At 42.3% G+C, this 18035-nt stretch overlaps 1 long non-coding RNA gene across 1 annotated transcript; it reads right to left on the bottom strand.

Annotated features, from left to right (window-relative positions):
• Positions 1-1776: 1776 nt before the first annotated feature.
• Positions 1777-12765, bottom strand: LOC121141246. The gene is made up of 2 exons (XR_005878105.1): positions 12473-12765; positions 1777-2466 (listed from the first exon to the last, which is right to left on the bottom strand). It is a non-coding gene; the product is annotated as an uncharacterized LOC121141246 (long non-coding RNA).
• Positions 12766-18035: the final 5270 nt, after the last annotated feature.

The raw sequence follows: 18035 nt of genomic DNA, 5'->3' as shown, positions 1-18035 counted from the left end.
TCTTGGGTTCCCATTTGCAGCATCATTGTAGACAGTATCCCAATTACCAGATGAGTAAACAAGAAAGGAAAGAAGTCTGGGACTGGATTCAGTCTCTATGTACTTAACCTCACAGCTCTAGCTTGAATATTTCTGACTGTGTTATGTGAAATTGCTGCTGTGTGCTTCTGCTGGCTGTCCTTAACTAGAGGATAGAACTTACTGTCTGTCCTCTACCCTCCACACACCCTGAGACGGAAAATATGGCAACTCCCCAGCACACAGTGAGGTGTGCAAATATAAGGATTCCATGTTTTTACATGCCTGGTCATCTTAATTGGGTCCAGGTTGGTTTGCAAGAATATGGTATTTATGGCAGTCTTTATTTTGTTTCTGTTTATGGGATGCCAGCCTAGAGTGCTTCTGATAATGGTCCTTGGGGAAATGAAGGTCTTTATTAAGGCTTGTTCCCTCAAAAGAACTCTCTTAACAATGAGACTCTGAGTCCTTACCTGGACAAGATGTTGGACACATATCAAATCTTCATTTACATCAAGGGAATGTGGTGAATGGTGAGAATTTCTATCTAAAAATGCCCTCTCGAGTCTTGTCCAACTGAGAACATTTGGACTAGGATGTCCAGGAAGAATAAGCTACACAGTATGATGGCCCTCGAGCTGCTTAAATTCTGAGTCTTCTAGTCAGAAGTGGCACTCCAGGACAAGCAACTGTGTGGACCTCAGTTTCTTATCTGAAAGCTGGAGTCGCCCCAGCACTGAGCACATGGCAAGGGCTGACCTACCAGCTTCATTTTGTTCTGGAGGAGATGCCGCTGTAAAACCCTGGATCTTCCAGTGCCATCTGAAAGGAGAAGCACATATGGTTGCCAATCATGACTCACAGCACGAAGTGAAGAAAGTGCTGGAAAGAGTGGCTAGCAAGGCAGGATCTTTATGGGGAAGTCTTAGCAAGAACAGCACTTTGACCTACAGCCATGATTAAACCCAGCTCCTGTCCTTCCTCACCCTTATTGTCTCCAGTGCTCTCATTTAAAACCGAGGAGACAACCCAAGGTAGGGAATGACATGGAGGCATGAATGCCAGAAGGTTGAGACCATATGCACTACATTTAACGGCTACCTACCACTATACCAGGGAATGGGAAAAGCTTCTGATGCCCACCAATCCGCTTAGGCCAACTGGATAGAGAAGACCACTCATCCTTTTGTACCCTACTATTTTAATTATTTATTTGTTCTGTGCCCCAAGAAGTCTATTTCCCAGGACTCTGAGGTAGTGTGGGTTGGGAGAGTGCAGAGCAGGCACTAAGTTTTGGATGATGAACAAGGGTCAGGTAAACCCTTGGATTATTCTCTAACTCTCTGGTATTCCACTTTGCTCAGTCCGTGCACACATAGCTGCAAAGATGGAGTCAAGATCTTGAAATTTTAAATTTCACAGAAAGCTAAGTGTGACTCCACTTCCCTCTCCCCCTGGAAGCAAAGGAAAAGAAGATATTTGACTTGTCAAAACTGTTGATCATTTTAAGACAAAGTCTCATTTTTGGAAAAGTTCCAAAATTTATGATCTTAAAAAGCAGCCTAAATGAGGTCAAAACTTTGGAGAAATAAATGGTAAGATATCCCAGAGACTCATATAAGGTGGAAATAGAGACACACAGACAGGCAAGCTAAATGATATGCTTTCCAGAAATTAGGAGCAGACACTGCCCAGAGGGAATTGTACCCCTGGTGAGGAGAGGGTTTGTTATCCAGACCCCACTGTCAGACCCCTCAATGGATTCCTCCATACCTTTATTGAAATGCTCATAAAGTAAAGGTTGGTCCCATCCTTAGGATATCTTCCACCTTTTCTAAACCATGCTATTAAGTTGTATTAGCTCCTTGGGGTGAGGCCACCATAACAGGAAGGATGTGTGCTAATGTGACTCGCCTGGAGGTAAACTCATTTAAAATCTGGATTACTGTGGAGAAAGTTCCCCAGGCTAAGATAAGGTTAACGAATCTAAATCTCAGCAATGAACTCAACACCAAGCTTCAGAAATAATTAGCTCCAGGAAGCACATCATTTGTTCACTCAACACATTAGCTCTAGCCCCTCCTCATCTCAGCAATTTGGTTGCTTGGGGACTGATGACAGAGTGAGGAATTTGCATGAACTTCCTCAGTTCTGTACTGAGGCCTATACGCACACAGAAGTTTTTGAACAAGTGTATTTCCCAGGACAAAAGGTAGAAATTTATCTGTAGACTTATGAACAATGCTCTTATTGGCCCAGCATCACTTCTTCCTCTTGCTCAGTGTCCAACTCTTCTTTCAGAACCATACTTTATATATCTGACATTGCCTCTTGTGGGGTTATTAATTATAGTGTCTTCTATCCAGACAGAGCTTGGATCTTTGTTAATGGCTTGAGTCTTGAATGTCTCCAAAAGCCCATGAGTTGAAAGTTTGGTCCCCGAAGTACCTGTATTCAAAGGTAAGAAAATTTTAGAGGTAATTAGATCAGTAGTACTCTGACCTCATAAATCCATTTATAATTCATAGTTTAATGATTCTAGAACAATGGCTTTGTGATAAAAGTAAGTTGGTAGGGCCAGGAAAATACCTCAGCAGGTAAAGTGCTTGGTGAGCAAACATAAGAATTTGTATTTGATCCCCATATGAAAGCTGGCTATGGTGGCAGTTAGCTTAATTTCTTAATTGAAACCAGTGAGAGATCCAGTTTTAAAGCAAAAGTAGATGGCCCAGAGCAACAGCGCCTGGGGTTGTCCTTAGACCTTGAAACAACACATGCATGTTCACAGAGGTACTGCTCCACTTGCACTCACATACAAAAAGTAAGGCTGCACTTTGAAATGAGCAGCTTCCTTCACTCTGAGCTTCTGCCATGATACATTGCTTTAGGGAGTCAGGGAGTGATGGAATGTGACTGTTTCAAAGAAAATGGCCACCCAAGGGAATGGCACTGTTAGAAGGTGTGGCCATGTTAGAGTAGACCTTGTTGGAGGAAGTATGTCACTGTGGAGGTGGGCTTTGAAGTCTCATATGTGCTCAAGCCATGCCCAGTGAGACAGATGGCTTCCTGTTGACTTCTGATCAAGATGTAGCCATCACCATGTCTGCCTGCATGCTGCCATGGTGATAAAATCAGTAAAATAATGGGCTAAACTTCTAAACTGTAAGATGCCACTTCAATTAATTGTTTTTCCTTTGTAAAAGTTGCCATGGTCATGGTGTCTCTTCACAGCAACAGAAACCCTAACTAAGACAATAACCAACTTCTTGCTTCAATATCAAGAGAAAATAAGGTCCAGAAAACAAGATCCACTTGCCCTGTGCCATAAAACTTGTTGGTGGCCACAACACAGACTTCTAAGCCCCAGTTAGTTTCTACTTCTGTCTCTAGCATCCTGACAACAGGGTTTTTCTTGTCAATCTTGTAAACATTTACACAAGATTAACGGTAGTGGTCCAATCTTTTCATCTCTTATTATTGGATGGCCAAGAAACATTGATTATCTCATGTTCTCCACGGGTCAGACTCCCGATGTACCTTATTATCTGACCTCAGCCTGTGGTTTCTCAAGCAATTTCCTGTCTACTACTACTACTATCACTATAATCATATGAAGGTTTGAATGAGTCCAGAATCTGTGTTCAAGTTCATTCATACCACCATTGGCCAGAGGTTCCAATTCCTTGCCATAGTAGGATTCTCAAAATATAGAAACCAGTTTCTCCCTGACTGAAAGATCCAACATCAGACCCTGTGGCCAAGATGAAAGAATCTGAGTCTTTTATAACTTTACATTGAAAGCCAGAGTCATTTCATTGGCCACATTTATCAAGTCTAGTATAACATGGAAGGAGACTCTTCAAGGGTATGAATACCAAGAGGTGCCATCTCCGGAGACCACATCAGCAGCCAGCTCTGCATTTCTTTTTATTGCCTAAATGGCCACATTGCAGTCTGAAATGAAGGTATGTCAGTGAAGAGGTAGATGACTTTGTCCCAGCCCTTGTAGTTAATAGAAACAGGAGAGTGTGACTGCAGCATTCCTGCCAAATACCAACTGAAAATGACATTTGAAAACTGAAATTATTGCTCCTTTAAGCAGGAAGGTCTGTTCTGCTTAATGATCTACATATCAGTGCATTCCAAGGGGAAGTAGCAAATGCCTAAGAATATGCAGACACTCGGCAGCATTACAGTCATATCATCTTCAAGATGTATCAGCAAAGTGATCATGGCTCGAATTGGCTGTAAACAAAGCTTCAGAAGGTCCAAGTGGCCTTGAAATGTAGAGTCGCATAGAAGTAGGAGAATTGTGTTTCCAAAAGAATGTGCCCCTTACAATTACCAAGCTCCATTCAGTTTGACCTTCAAAGTAGCTCTCTAGACCACTGGAACATTGAACTCCAGCTCTCTCAATCTCTCTCTCTCCTCTCTCTCTTTCTGTGTGTATGTGTGCATGTGTGTGTGTGCATACATGTGTGTTCACATGTGTGTGTACATAAGCATTGGTACATCCATGCATGTGGAAGCAAGAGGCTGGCATTAGGTTTCTTTCTCAATCACTCTGCAGCTGATCTTTAACACAGTCTCACATTGAGCTATTAGCTTACTAATTAAGATACATTTACACCCAAGGAACTGCTTGAGTCCACTTCCATAGCACTGGAATTATTGGAATGAACACATAGACACAGTCAGTGCTAAAGATCCAAACTCAGGTCCTCATGATTGCAAAGCATTTGTTTTAATGATGAGCTATCTCCCCAGCCCCTTGAGGACTATTAAGAAACTATCACCATCAAGAGGTGTTCACTGTGAGTGGGTAGCTTTGGCCTCTATGTGGTGACCTCAGGCATGGGCATTTAATCAAGTACCTGACGTTGTGGGTGAGGATGGAACAAAGGAAATGCAGGCCGAGAGTCTGTGTTGTGGCAAAGTTGATAAAATACTGTTGGAACTATCTGTTCAGTCTTCCTTGATTTATTGTTGCCCACCATCTATTCCCCAAACTGTAGGCAGATAAATTTTCTGAATCCTAAATCTCCTTGTGTTGCTCTCTCCTGCTTTAAAACACTGTGGACACTTCCCTTTGCTTCTGGGGAAAGAAATAAAATACTTAGAAATACCAAAAGGGACCTGATGCCTGCCTCACTCCCCTTCCCTGAATGGCAGCAAGCTCTTGATTTACCAAGTTCCTCTCACTCAGGATGGGCCCCTTGCTGCTCCTTCTGCTTGATGGCCCATCTCTTTCCCACCCTACCTCTTCACCATCTCCATGGTTCACATCAATCATACCTTGCCTTTATCCTTCAGAGCACCTATAATAAAAATAATTATACTTAAAACCACATGCAAAGTTGGTTGTCTGATTTTTCCGAATAAACCAGATGGCATATGAATACAAGAATTCATGCCGGCCATTGGTAGCACACGCCTTTAATCCCAGAACTTGGAAGGTAGAGATAGGCAGATCTCTGTAAGTTCGAGGCCAGCCTGGTCTACAGAGCAAGTTCCAGGAGAGCCTCCAAAACCAGAAAACCCTGTCTTGAAAATAAACCCCCCCCAAAAAAGGAAGAAAACAAAGAAAGATTTCCACTACTCCATGTCATGTCCCACATGCAATGTATGGCATGTAGAGATGCTTGTAAATTATTTATTGAATGAATACATTTATAATAATGGTCTACATTGGGCATTGTGCACTATAGCCCATGAAAATGAATTCAATCCAGTCTACCATCTGTTTCAGTCAATAAAGTCATATTAGACATGGCCACACCCAATTCTGTTCACCTGGTGCTCATTCTGCTTTACTTCTACAGTAGCAGAGCTGAGTAACTACTATGAAACCTTCTACAATTCAAATACTAAAATATTTGCTACCAGGCCCTTTGGTGAAACTTTGCTGACTTCTAGACTAGATTTCCAAGTATTTCAATAAATACTCTAAGCATCATGAAAAAAGAAAGTTCTTACGAAATTATTTTGTAGTTATATCTGCCAAATTGAAACATTTCCCTCGGGAAGAAGAAGAAAGTTCCTAAGGCTCAGGAAGTAAACAGAAATTACAGGTCTTAGAAAGCTGAATCTTAAGGTTCACAAGTACTTAGTTACCTTGAGGTTCTGTAGGCAGTGACAATCAATGGGGACAAGAGACTTTAATGTCTGACCTGTCCAAGGAACTCTAGAAATGAAGTTTTTGTGAGTCATACCCATGCTACTGTGGGCTTATCTTGATATGGCTGCCTTTAAGGCATCCATGTTCCTGTAAGCTAGTCCAACAAACTAATTGGTCTACAAAACTAGGCTGTGACCTTTTTGTTGTTGCTGCTTTAATGTTCTATCTGAATAAGAAAAGCCACACAACAGAGCCATAACTACAATTCCTCCTCTTCTTCAATGCATCTTGTGGCTAGCAGGGTGACTGATATGGAAGGAGGTTGGGCTTTAAAAACTAGGAGGACTTTGGCAAGCAAAGGAGGGTTTCTGAGGAGACCTGGGGAGGCACTGTAGAGTGAGCTACATACACTGATCATGAGCTAACACACTGATAAGGAATAAGTGACTGAGAGCAGGAGGGTGATAGCCAAAAGCAACCATGTCCTTAGGCAAAGTCGGGGGTTAACCTCTACCTTATCTCAGGAGCTGCAAACAGACAAGGCCTTGGCTCCTTGTCATTCGTGGTCTTAATCAGCCGTAATGGATCGGCTGCCTTCCAGGGCTAGGTGGACCCATGGAGCACTTGATTGATTGTTGGTGTCATCTCAGGATTTCTCAGCAACATCAGCCCATTTGTTTTGCACTAAATGGACAAGTGATCATTGACATCCAGGAATGAATTCATTGATGTGCAGAGCAAAGTGTCAACCCAATGGGGGCAAAGTGGACCAGGAGGCCACTGGGTTTGAGAACTCAGCTAAGCATCATGGTCTAGAGAAAAAGCTCTGAATCTTCAGCTGGGGCTAGAAACCTAGCTGAGTCTTTGCCGCTCCGTGGAAAGCAGAGTATGTGAGAGAGCAAGTTAGTGCTGGAGTGTGGGGCTAGTCTCTGAACCCAGAGATAGAGGCCTACAAAATTGAGTTCTAAAAATTATCAGCCCTGTAAGTTCTTGGATTACTGGAGCCCTCCCATAAACAGAACCTGTAAACCTTTATTTTAGACAAAATCTATCCCAGTTCAGAAGAGAAGTATAGTTAGATATGGGAGGAGCTGGGGATGAATGCGATCAAAATACACTGAGTAAAATTCTCAAAGAATCCATTAAAAGTTGTTTAAAATGTTTTTGCTTTTGTTTAATTAATTTTAAAACCCACAAACTTTTGGGCTCTTCCGATTTTGAAAGTTATCAATACAATAACAATAACTATACAATTTCAGTATGCTACCTACAGCCAAGCATGTGAAGGAGGAAGGACGAGGACTTGGGCAAATATTTACATTGAGACTAAGGGGAACAGAATACTATTAACTCAGACTAACACTAGCAAGCACAGGTTTTTCTTAGAAACTTCACTGGAAAGACTGTGGTGTGCTCAAAAGGGTATACAGCAGGGCTAACCAAAAGCATGAACTTAATTATTGCAACAGTCTTGAGTTCAAAGATAGCAAGAAGTTACATTTAAATACACAAGTAACACATCCATGACTGAGCAGCAGCAAAAGAAAAGAGCTGGAGTTCAAATGTGGGATTCTCAGCAAAGAGCTTCAGGCTCTGTCCACCGTCCTGGCTTTCAGGAGAAAAAGGAAAAAGAAAGAAAAGACAAGACCCTAACCCTTCTCTTTGTCCCTCCCTCCCTCCTTTTCTTTTATGTGTTCTTCTGACTTCTCTCTCTTCTCTATCTCCCTTCCTCTATCAGAGGAAGTCTTGTGTCAAATCTCCCCACCATAAACCTTGAACAAAGAATTCAAGTACAAGTGATCCCTAGGGAAGGGGAAGGAGAAATCAGTAAGGAAGCAGGAAACAGAATGGGGAAGGAGAAGAAACAACCAAGGGGCAGCTACAAGCAATAGTCCAACCTCAACCTCATTTTGTTGCTGCCTCTGAGTCAAATACTGTCCACAGTTTTGAAGACCTTAAAGCAAAGACTTTTGTACTCATTTGGTAGTCATTGCATTGGCTGCTGGATACTTCTGGCTTTTAAATGGAATCTAGAAGAATGGCAGTCCTTGAGGACATCCATGACAGTAAAACAGTTTAGAAACCTTTCCCAATCCCAAGTCTGCTGCTCCTGAACTCATATCTGAGCCTTGGGCTGCCAGAATGCTGACATATTTATAAGACACAAGACTATAATAACATAAAAAAAACTTATGAACCAACAAGGGCATCTTGTATTACCCCATACTTTCCTGTTCTCTTTACTGAAGCTGTGAGGCTTACCTTAAAGCAGCATGCTTTGAATGCCCATTCATTTGCATATAAATTTTCCTTTTGTTCCTTAGTCTAGCTCTAGCTAATATTTTAGGACATTCCTGCTGATTCCTCATAACCCATTTCTCTCTCTCTCTCTCTCTCTCTCTCTCTCTCTCTCTCTCTCTCTCTCTCTCTCTCTCTCTCTGTCCTTTATGGCCTTGACAGGAGACCTGAATTTCCCTTTGGTCTGGAAAAAATTATCTAACCTGGTATTGTCAAAGACACTATACGCCAGACAATTAAGGAACTGATTTTATTCAGGTTACTGCAATCTAGAGAACATCCATTAGTGGGAATGTCTCCAAGTAAAGAAAGAAGACCTGGAGTGTTATAGAGGCAGGTAAGCCAAAAGGTCATTCATAGGTCTATGGAAACACAGGAAAGAGTCTCATGGGGCACTAAGGACACATGCAGTGGTATTCTGGAGAAGCATGCAAGGGCAGGCAAGGTGGTCCTGTGTGGTTAACCATTCCTATGGAAAACAAAGGGATGAAGGTATTTGCTATTATTTTTAAATGCTATTTGCTTATGTAGTGTGTATTCACACCACATGCATGTGTAAACATGTATGAGTGTACGTGTAATACAGCACATGTGTGGAGGTAAGAGGACAACCAGAGGAAGATGGTTCTCTCCTTCTACCATGTGGGTCCCAGGGATTAAATTCAGTTTTTCAGGCTTGGTGGCAAGTACCATTAGCCACTGATCCATCTCACCAGTGATATAGGCGTTTTTAATCATTACCGATCCCCTGAGAGTATGGAATCAGATACTACAGTATTGCCAAGGTTTTTTATAAGTATAGTGCAGAATTTAACCCACTAAGTTGGGAAATGATTACAAAGAAAATGAGAGGGGTCCTTTTTGACATAACTGTCAATCCAGAAAGTACTGACATTGACCCATTTAAAACATGGATGTCCACGGATGGGCAGTTTCAATGATCCAAACAAACCTGCACAAAAATTACTCCTTTGAGAAAAATGTAAGTTTTTGCTTATCTTGGTGCCAGGACATGACAGAGGCCATCTTGAGTTGCAGCTTCCGTGTTGCCCTTGGATAATACTGGCCTGTTTTCATAAGAGTGTCTCAGCATATTATAGATAAAGGAAACCATAGAAATCCTCATATATAGACAATTGACCCCAGAATGTACCCATCTTGGTTATCTTCATGGCCACTGAGTGGATTTGGAATCACATGAGATGCACCTCTGGCATTCTACGAGAGTGCTTCTAAAAAGCTTAATTAACTTGGGAGGGTAAAGCACTCTGAACTCCTAAATGCAGGTCTGGTACCCAAACTGAATAAGAAGGAAGAGGTGGAAAAGGCAGTGAGCACACCCCTTCATTGTTGCCTGAATTCTGTTCCTGCTGCCATGGCTTCCCCACCATGGCGGACTGTATCTCTCTAACTGTGAGACAAAATAAACAGTTCCTTCCTTAATTGCTTTCATCAGGTATTTTGTTGCAGCAACAAGAAAAGTAAATATTATATGTCAGATGCCCTTCTGATGGCTTGAAACCAAGTGCATTCTAAGTTTGATGGACATAACTTTTGTTTTGTCTTCTACATAACTTTCCTTTCTCTGGCACATAGCTCCAGGTTCTATAATTGCTCTTGCTTCCTCCATTGACCATGCTTCTGACCTCCCTTGTCATTTCTGTTAGTGTGTCTCCAACAAATTGCATTCTGCAGTCTAGGATCAGTCTGCTTCTTTAGATTTTTCTCCCTAAGATGAGTCCTCACTACATAGCCTAGGCTCATGACTATCCTACTTCAGCCTCCTTAATACTAGGGTAACAGATGTCCACTACCACAATCAGACTGTATGTCTCTAGGGGGTCAGTTTCCCTCACCCCCTAGAGACTTATTAAAGACAATGAAACTTCCTGAACATCAGTGTGGCATTGATGTTCTAACTGGGAACCAGAGATGTGCATGGATTAAAAAAAGAAGAAACCCAGAACAGCAAATCAAACCCATGCAAGAAGGTATAAGAACAGCCATTACACAGAATACCCACTGAAGATCTTGAATTTGGTCTTCTCTGAGAGGATACCGTGACATAAAAGCAGATCAGCCACCCTTTCTAAATAGTTAACATCCAAGATAGGTGATCCCTCTATTGCCAGAAAAGGGAGTTGGTCAATATGATTCTCCAAGTTGAGTTTTTGGTTGTGTGTTGTTTACTTGATGTTGGTTATTGTTTAATTGCAATGTTGGAAATAGAACCCAAGGCCTTGCGTGTGCTAGGCAAACTTCCTACCACTGGGAGCCTATGATCACCAATCAGTTATTTGCTAGTGCAGCCCTTTTGAGTTTTTTCTGTTCTTCACCACTCCCTATTTACATGTAGCTCCTTGTCTTATTTCCACAAGATCACAAAGTCAGCTTCGTGGTTACAGCAGCATCTAGCTTTATGACATCAAGAGCTTTTCAGCTCAACATCTCTTCACCCTTGACCCCTGGAATTGGAGCAGAAATTCCTCTTCTGTGATGCCTGCTTTTAGGGAAACTGGAAAATGAATTGCCCCTCTGTACACCTCAGTTGCCTCATCTCAATCTTGCTCTCTTCTTGATGTGCCTGGATTGGTAAGAAGGACTTAAAGTTAGACACACTTCTTTCCCACGTAGAAGGCTCCAACAACTCTGTAGAACGTATCTGTGGTACTCAGCTTCTTCAATTCTGGAAACAAGGCCCACATCTATAAATGGTGCCCTTAGCTGGAAAAGATGCTTTTCACAAAGATAGCTTCTACCTCCCCTAAAGACTAAAGGCAAAGGGAGGAAAGGAGAGAGATGATAAAGAGGGAGGAAGGAGGAAGGGAAGAAAGGAAACTTTCAATTCTGTTTTCATTCAAATAGCCATGAGAACTGGGAGCCTATGATCACCAATCAGTTATTTGCTAGTGGAATTTTCCTGGGAAGGAAAAAGAGCACTTAGACTCAAAATGTATACATTTCTTCCAAAATGTCATTCAACATCTATCTCTTTCCCAGATAGTGACATACGCTCCTTGTTCCTGTCAAAACGTCAGCTTTCAGCACCAGCATTAATAATAAAAGCCAAATCCAAAAAAATCCAGCAAAGGAATTTCTGTTTTGCCATGGAAGAGTGAAGAGTTTATCATCCTGCTTTATTTTAAGATGCCAGGCCCCCAATGTTTTATTTCTTTACTGTTCTCTCTTAATTAAAAAAATCAATTCCTTCTATTTGGTTGAAATTTCCCTTAGAAACCTGTTACTTACATACTTTTTCTTCCTTTAAATATGGTGATTTAGAATGCTTCAATAATAATTTCATAAGAAAGATACCCACACTCTTCACTTACTCTATTTTGACTGATGCTGCCAGTGGTTATGTGGTTAGACTAAATAATAATAAAACAAAATAATAATGAAGGTGAGGATGATGATAGTAACAATAGAATTGCAGTTATTTCATTTTTGGTTTTGAAACAGAAATTCTCATTTTGTTTTCAGCTTTTTCTTATACTTTATCTTTTTGTTTGCTTGCTTTCCCCCTCAATGAGAAAGTAGGAAAATATAGCCTAATAATATGACCAAGGCAGTCTGTGAGCCGAACTTAATGTTAGGGAAATAAAAAGATTTATTTGTCTTGTATTTGTGTCTCCCTAAGGAAGCTAAAGACCCAAGGCAGCAAAAGAGAGGCAAGAATTCAAGATTTGATGGCTAGATAAACTGGTAACTACAGGGGGCAGAAATACAAAGGAAAGGAAGAGAGTTCAGAGGCAAAGGAGATAGCACAGAGTGTTAGGGGGGTAGTTTCTACATGCTACACAGTCCTAAGAACTTCACAGTAATCATTCCATGTTACATCGTCAAACTACCACGTCTCAATGGCATCTCTTCTTTACAGCTGGGAAAACTGAGACATTATAATGGAAGTAACCTCTCAAGGCCACCTAGCACAAGTGGCAAAGCCAGGAACTGAACCTATGCCATCTGACTCCAGTACACAATCCAAAGAAAACCCAAAACACTCCTGAACATATTTCAGCCATGTTGTATACTTACTCAGAAACTTTTGTTCTCCCCTACTGTCCTGGCAGTCTTCCCAGACCTCACAAGGGTTCCAGGAGGGCCATAGCACGGTAGAGGATGCCCAGCTCTTTTCCTTCACCTTTCCTGCAGCCAGAAAGAGTCCCTAAGAATACATAGACTGCCTCTTTTCCTGTGGCTTCTTTTGTAGAAACAGAGCTACTGCCTGCTTCTTGGCAATTCCACACCTTCACGCCATCCAAGTTTTAATTGCTTAACACCAGAAATCCTTCAGCTGTTGCCATGGCACCTTTCAACTTCCCTGGACCTTTCCATAGTTACCCAATGCCTACATGATGATTCCAGCTTCCAGAAATATCCCACACGGGCCAGCCCACGATTCCTTTGGCTCAGCTTCAAAGTTGCTCTTCAGCTTCAGCCTACTGAATTTGGTGTGGCATTTTCTAATACCAAAAACACTAACCACATGCTTATGATGGCTGGCCAGCCCATGCACTTGGCCTCCTTCAATCCTCTCTATCACCATTGTGTAAAGGCTGCTGTCTTCCTGAACAGGCAGGGAACCATGCCACAGGACAACAGGCAGAACCAGGGGATCACATACCCTGGGGAATCCAGTATCTTCACCTCCTGAGAGCAGGCTACCATGTCTAACCAGAATTCACATGGGTGCTACATATTTGAACTCTGGTCCTCACACCCCAGAAGCATTTCCTTAACATTGTCTTGGGAGTATTAGGAAGAGTAATTTACTTTTGATGCTCTTTGGAAAACATAAAAACTGCTAAGTCTCTGCTAACCAGACAGCACCAAGAGGGAATGGATCTTGGTCCAGTTGCTCACTGACCTGTTGCAGGTATCTTGAGAAAGTCTGAACAAGATAGATTCTCAATTAATAAGTTAGGGTTTAGGGAAAATGAGGTGGGTCTGCAGTTAAAGGAACTTGTGCCCTTGTCCCCAAGCCCAGTAACCTGAGTTCCATTACCAGAAGCCACATGGTGGAAGGAGACATTGACACATTCACCGCATTGTCCTCTCCCTTCTCATCCTGGCAGCCCTCCCAGGCCTCATGAGAATTCCGGAAATCCAGGAGGCCCAGTGTGAGGCATATACATTAACACACAAAATAAATATATAAGCTTATTTAATGTTTTAAAAGAACTTAGGACTTGGTTAATAAACCAAAGAAAAAGACAGTGTGCTATGTGTTTCTTGTGTACAGAGTAAGACAATGGGAAGGAAACTGTATCATGATCATGAGAGATGAGTGAGTCACTGTGGGACTCTGCCCCTCTGAGATGCGGGAAAGTATTGAATTGATTCTTTAGGTACAATCTATAAAATTATATCTAGCCCACAGAATGAGATGGCTTCTTCATTTTTAATCATGCAAGTGGATCTGATATGTTAGGATGCCACTGTTCTTGGTGCAGATCAACATTTTCATCTGTCAGATGGGAAAATTACAACTTCCTCAAAGACTTGTTGAAGAAATGTGAATAAACTAAGTTCCATAAGAAAAAAAATGCTTGAAATTAATGGCTTGAAAATTGTATCTGATTTACTTATTCTTTCCACAACAACAAAAAATGTGTATTATTTTTTTAGACTCTGGAATAGAATCTAGAGTTAGAAAGACATGTCCTTGTCCCTTGTGGAATTCCATGTCCAATTCAGGAGAGAGACAAGCCCAGCACCAATTTCTAAGCTAGAAGGAGCCCTGGAGGGGTCTGCATATTATATAGTTACCAACACACCAGACTTCTTGCAATAGCAGGGCATATCTCTGCGGTTTCTGAATTCAAGCTTTGACTGGCAAAGGTTGACATTGCCCTGAGGAAGTCCATCTATACCTTCATCACAGGCTAAGGGGCAAAGACCAGTGCTGGGAACTCCAGATATGCAAGATCTCTTGCCCCGGGAAGCTGTACTAAGTTTATCTGTATGGCGAATGGCTGCATGCATCAGACTTAATGAATCTGGCAGACTGCTGTTTACAGGCAGCCGAGAATTATTCAATGGCTACAGCAGGCAGGGGCTGATAAACGGCCCTGGCTTCCCAGACTGCAATAGTATGTCAGGCTTTGCCACCTTACAAATTACATAAGAACAGGCAAATTAGCATAGATGACGGATAGATACCCACAGATGTGGAGTCTTTCTTTTTCTTTAAGTACATACACTAGGAGTACTTAAAGTAGAAGGCACATCAAATGAAATAGAAGACAACTGGGGTGTGGAGGGAGGACCCCAAGTTTGCAAATGACTGCACTGGGGAGATGCTGCCTGGGAGATGCAGTGACAGTGCCTGATGGAATGGTGGATGACATAATTCCTGTATCCCCAACATACGACCTGTTAATACCTTTGGATTCACACATCATTTTTCCACCTTATTAACACAAAGCTATTTCCTGAGCAAGTTCTGTGTTCTAACACTTTTCTGTGTGCCAAGAAAGCATCAGTAAAAGCCTTGGGGATAGCTGGGGATATTCCTCAGCTGACAGAGTACTTTCTTAGCACACACAAACCTCTAGGGTGGATCCCCAGTACTACATAACCTAATGTGATGGCCCACACATGTCTGAAATCTCAGCTCTCGGGATGTGGAAGCTAGTGGATGAGGAGTTCAACCCCAAGCCACCTCTAGGGTGGATCCCCAGTACTACATAACCTAATGTGATGGCCCACACATGTCTGAAATCTCAGCTCTCGGGATGTGGAAGCTAGTGGATGAGGAGTTCAACCCCAAGCCACCTCTAGGGTGGATCCCCAGTACTACATAACCTAATGTGATGGCCCACACATGTCTGAAATCTCAGCTCTCAGGATGTGGAAGCTAGTGGATGAGGAGTTCAACCCCAAGCCACCTCTAGGGTGGATCCCCAGTACTACATAACCTAATGTGATGGCCCACACATGTCTGAAATCTCAGCTCTCGGGATGTGGAAGCTAGTGGATGAGGAGTTCAACCCCAAGCTACCTGGAAAGTTTGAGGCCAACCTGGGTTTCATGAGACCCTGCTGCCCCCTTCTTCCAAAAAGAAAAAAGAAAAAGAAACCCCTTTGAGAAACTGTATTTTGTAGAAAAAAAAAGAATAGAATTAAAAATTTGCCAGCAGCAATAACAAGGTAAGCGGATAGTCATACAAGTTATGGTGACAAATAGCATGACGCAGGAAAGCACTGTGAATGACATGGGACATGTAAGGGCAGTAGGAGTGGCACGTGACAGTGTATGCTGCTCTGTTGGAGGACAGGGCAGGCTTCCTGAGAGAGGAATCTGTACGCAGAACACTCACCCTCCCGCTGTCCACACCACCACTGGCAGCCACATGTGGGCACCAAGTTCCTGTCCACACTGGGGCAGGCAGCAAAAGAGAATCCACACCTTCAAATTTCTGAGCTTTGATATAAATGAAGGAATGGTAACTATCTCCTGAATAACCATTTGGTAATGACTTGATATTGGTGTACTAATATTTGGGATAGTTTGGTTAAGCATAGTATTCAAGTTCACTTTATAATGTGAAGGCATACCCCAGTAATTTTTAGCAATGCAATTATGTTCATAAAGTATCTGTCCCTCCTGCTACACACTGGTGAAACAGGAGGTGTGTCTGAGCCTTGGCATTCCTTCCCAATTCTGTCTCAAAGTCCGGAAACTTTCCTTAAACATTCTGTGTGGAGGTCAGTGGTCCTGAACCTCATGCTCAACACCTGACACAACCTCAGCATAGAAACACCTAAAAATGTACCATTCTGCTGCTCTTCCTTGGCCACCAATTGGGGAGAGTTTGTAGCTGTGTGTGTGTGTGTGTGTGTGTGTGTGTGTGTGTGTGTGTGTGTGTGTGTGTGTGTGTGTGTATTTCTCTGCCTGTGTATATAATGCATCCCATTTCTCCGGCACAGTCTCCTACCAGGAGCAGACCTGTGCCAACTCTATGGGTTTTGCCTCCAGTATCAACACCTGTTTGTCTCAGCCACTTCAACTCTTGCTAAGAGTGACCTCCCTAGAAATGAGAAGAACCATTTTTTTTCAGAAACATGTTTTTTCCCCTAGTGTTTGGATGTTTGGCTGGGAACTAGGTGTTACTGAAAATATCTAATGCCAATAACCTGATAAAAGGCAAAGGACATTTTCAGGGAGCCTCAAGTTCCCTCTCCAGACAAGGGGATGTAGAATAAACACAGAATCTCCTGTTCCAGACTCCTCTCTTTACTCTCCTTTTGATGTGTGTGACAGTCTACAAGTGAGGACCATTTCCTACTGAGACGGGTGTTGTGAGTTTCAGATAGGCCAGTCCAAAGGAGGCACTCAATGCATTGTATTATTTTAGTTTTTATTACTTGAGGCTGCATCTACCTCCACCTATCCAAAAGTAGCAGAATTCTGAAGAAAAATTAATCGTGCTGCCTTTCTTCATGGCATCACAGACACAGTTGCCTCAGAGGTGAAGACAAGTTGAAGGTTTCTCCTCCCTTCAACCCCATTTTTCACCCAGGATATATATCACAGACCAAAGTTCTCTGATGGATTTTTAAGGTTACATTTACTTATGTTTGGGGGAGGGGCATGCACTTGCGCATGTGTTATTGGAGTATCCTGCACTTAAGGTTGCAGTCCACCATGTCTGGACAGCTCTCTGAGCTTGGCACCAAATGGGGACTCCCTTTCCAGCAGGGCTCCCTCCCTCCCTATCTGGATGGTGTGTCTAGCCCTGGAAGCCTGACCTTATCTGGAAGCTGTCCCTAAACCTGGATGCCTAACATATCTTAAGCATGACCTTTGGTACAGATCCCTGAAGATGCTCTCCTCCTGCTGCCCATATGATAATTAGTTATTGTGTTCCAGCTACATGGTAGGACCATGCTGTCATATCTGGTAACTAGGTATCCTGCTCTGCTGTATGATAGCAGTGTCAATGCAAATTAGGTGATGCCCCAACTGCTGTTCCCACCCTATATATCTCTCCTCAGTCTGAAATAAAATTGAGCTGTAACACTGAAGCTGTCTCCTAGAAAGCTGTTTCCATCGTACTCACAAGCCATCCCTGTCTTGCTGCTTCTGTTCCCTCTTCCCTCGAAGACCAGTGGCCAATGATCCTTGGGGAAGAGAGAAACCTACAAAATGTGGAAGTCAGAATAACTTATGAGAGTCAGTTCTCTCTTTCCATATGTGGGTTCAGGGATTGAACTCAGGTCATTAGGTTTGGTGGCAATCTCTTTTACCTGCTAAGTCACCTCACTGGAACACAAATTAATTTTTATTGTGAGGACACTCTATTCTCTGTTTCTAGATGTTATCTATTTCTCTGTTTGACAGAAATAAAAACTAAATCTCATAAACTGTGTGAAAGTCTCGTAAATTACCAGCTGGCAGAATTGCAGAATTGCAGCACCACTCACAATATCCAAATTACAGAACCCACTGACATGCCCATCAACAAAAGGAATGAATAAAGAAAATGTAATGTGTATTACAATGGGGTGAACCCTAAGAAGAAGTAGAATTATGTCACATCCAAGAGATTGTATAGAGCTGGAAAGCCAAACTCAGATCTACGATGGGCAGAACT

The sequence above is a fragment of the Mesocricetus auratus genome, unplaced genomic scaffold, assembly GCF_017639785.1.
Source record: "Mesocricetus auratus isolate SY011 unplaced genomic scaffold, BCM_Maur_2.0 Super-Scaffold_100007, whole genome shotgun sequence".
Taxonomy (NCBI): Eukaryota; Metazoa; Chordata; class Mammalia; order Rodentia; family Cricetidae; genus Mesocricetus; species Mesocricetus auratus.
This window is presented reverse-complemented; position numbering and strand designations above follow the sequence as displayed.